Source organism: Manihot esculenta, unplaced genomic scaffold, assembly GCF_001659605.2.
Source record: "Manihot esculenta cultivar AM560-2 unplaced genomic scaffold, M.esculenta_v8 Scaffold64, whole genome shotgun sequence".
NCBI classification, from domain to species: Eukaryota; Viridiplantae; Streptophyta; class Magnoliopsida; order Malpighiales; family Euphorbiaceae; genus Manihot; species Manihot esculenta.
In genome coordinates, this window is record NW_025215481.1 from 2,198,981 (window position 1) to 2,201,480 (window position 2,500).

The window sequence follows — 2,500 nt, forward strand, 5'->3', positions numbered from 1 at the left end:
GTTTTGGGCTAGGGAGTCCCGCTGCAGCCCTTGTTTAATTCTCTCCCGCAGGTTACTTGTGGGCTGGCTGATGTCTGCCAGTTCGCCCTTGCGACTCAAGGCATCAGCCACAAGGTTTGCCTTGCCTGGCTTGTACTCCATGACATAGTCAAACTCAGCAAGAAAATCTTGCCATCGGGCCTGGTTTTGGAGAAAGCTTCCGCTGCGTTTGAAAGTAGCTGGTGGCCACATTGTCGGTTTTGACCACAAACTTGCTCCCCAACAAGTAGTGACGCCAAGTGCGAAGACAATGCACCACGGCAGTCATTTCCTTTTCTTGCACCGTATACCTCCTTTCGGTGTCATTAAGCTTTCTACTTTCAAAAGCGACGGGTTGGCCTTCTTGCATAAGAACCCCACCGATGGCGAAATCAGAAGCATCGGTATGAACTTCGAAAGGCTTTGCACAGTCAGGCAGAAACAACACTGTTTGCTCCACAATTGCCTCTTTTAGCCTTTCGAAGGCCTGCTGACACTTGCTGGACCAGTTCCAGCCTTGCCCTTTCTTTAGCAGGTCAGTGAGAGGGGCTGCAATGGAGGAGTATCCCTTGATAAATCTCCTATAGTAATTGCACAGCCCAAGGAAGGACCTCAGTTCAGTGATTTTGGTGGGTGGCTCCCATTCTTGAATGGCTTGCACCTTAGAAGGATCCATGCGCAGCTTGCCCTCACCAATTATGTGCCCCAGGAAAGTCACTTCCTTTTGGCCAAAGGAGCACTTCTCCCTTTTGACATAAAGCTGGTTGTCCCTCAATGTTTGGAATACTTGCTTTAAGTGTTCCAAATGCTCCTCCAAAGTGTTGCTATAAATGACAATATCATCAAGGTACACCACAACAAATTTGTCAAGGTAAGGAGCTAGTACCTTGTTCATTAACGTACAAAAGGTGGCCGGTGCATTGGTGAGACCAAAAGGCATGACTAAGAACTCATAAGCTCCATAGCGTGTGACGCAAGATGTCTTGCCTTCGTCTCCTTCGGCTATGCGGACTTGGTAGTACCCCGATCTTAAATCCAGCTTTGAGAATATTCTTGCCTTGCCCAGCTGGTCAAACAGGTCGGCTATGAGCGGGATGGGGTACTTATTCTTGATGGTGATCTTATTTAAAGCCCGGTAGTCTATGCATAGTCGAAGCGATCCATCGTGCTTCTTTTGAAACAGCACCGGGGCTCCATATGGTGCTTTGGAGGGCCTTATGTAACCAGCATCCAGCAACTCCTTCAGTTGCCTTCTTAACTCTTCAAGCTCAGGAGGTGACATGCGATAGGGGGCAGAAGCTGGTGGCTTTGCCCCTGGCTCTAGCTCGATGGCATGATCCACCTCTCTTCTAGGCGGGAGTTTCTTGGGCAACTCAGCAGGCATGACATCCTTGAATTCTGCCAGCACTTTCTCAATAGGCTTGGGAGCACAACCTCCCCCATCATTCTGTCCATCGGCTTCTTTGAGCACAGCCACGAATGTGGGGTCTTTCCTTTTTACGCCCTTGGACAATTGCAGGGCTGAGATCATATTCTTGCCCCCACTTTCCCTTTTAATTGGGACAACACATGGTTGCCCATTTTGCATGATGCACATGGTATTTGCATAGGGGGCAAGTAGTGCTTGTACCTCAGTAAGAAAGTCTATCCCTAGATAAAACTTTTTATCATCTAGAGGAGCAATGGTTATATCGATGGTACCTTGCCATTGTCCAAGGCGGATTGGTGTCCCTCTCGCAACTCCATGGATAGGCAGGCTCTTTGCATTGACTCCCTTGACAAAGCCAGCCTCCTTTGTGTAGGGTAGGTGGAGCTCGTCGGCCAATGTCTTTGCCATATAAACGGTGTCAGCGCCAGTGTCCACCAAGGCCTCCACTGGCTTGTCGCAAACCTCGGCCTCCACTAGCATTCTGCCATGCTGCTGCTGTTTTACCTTGGCTTGGATGGCATTGAGCAGCTGCAGAGATGCTACCCTTTTCTCTTCCTGTGGCGCCTCATCTTCACCCATCAAGGCTGCCAATTTGCCACGTTTAGGGCACTCAAAAGCCCTATGAGGACCATTGCAGATGAAGCAAGCAAGCTTGGCCCGAGGAGAATCTCCTTCCTTCTCCTTACCCTTGTCCTTGTGTTGCTTGCCAGGACCTCCCCGATGATCCTTGAAAGTCTTCGGTTTGTCCCCTCCTTGCTTGCTGCGGTCGAACCTCTTTCCTTTGTCCTTGTTAGAGTCCTTCCTTTTGAATTCTATCAAGGATTCAGCAGCTGCCATGGCGGTGGCCAGGTCTTGCACCCCTCTTCGTTGGAGTTCCATTTTAGCCCATGGGGAGAGACCATCAAGGAAGCAGAAGAGGGCATCCTTTTCCCCCATATCGGGTATTTCCAACATTAATTCAGAAAATTCTTTGACATAGTCGCGAATGTTACCTTCTTTATGTTGGAGGCGTCGAAGCTTGGCGCGTGCCTCGCTCTCAGCATTTTCTGGATA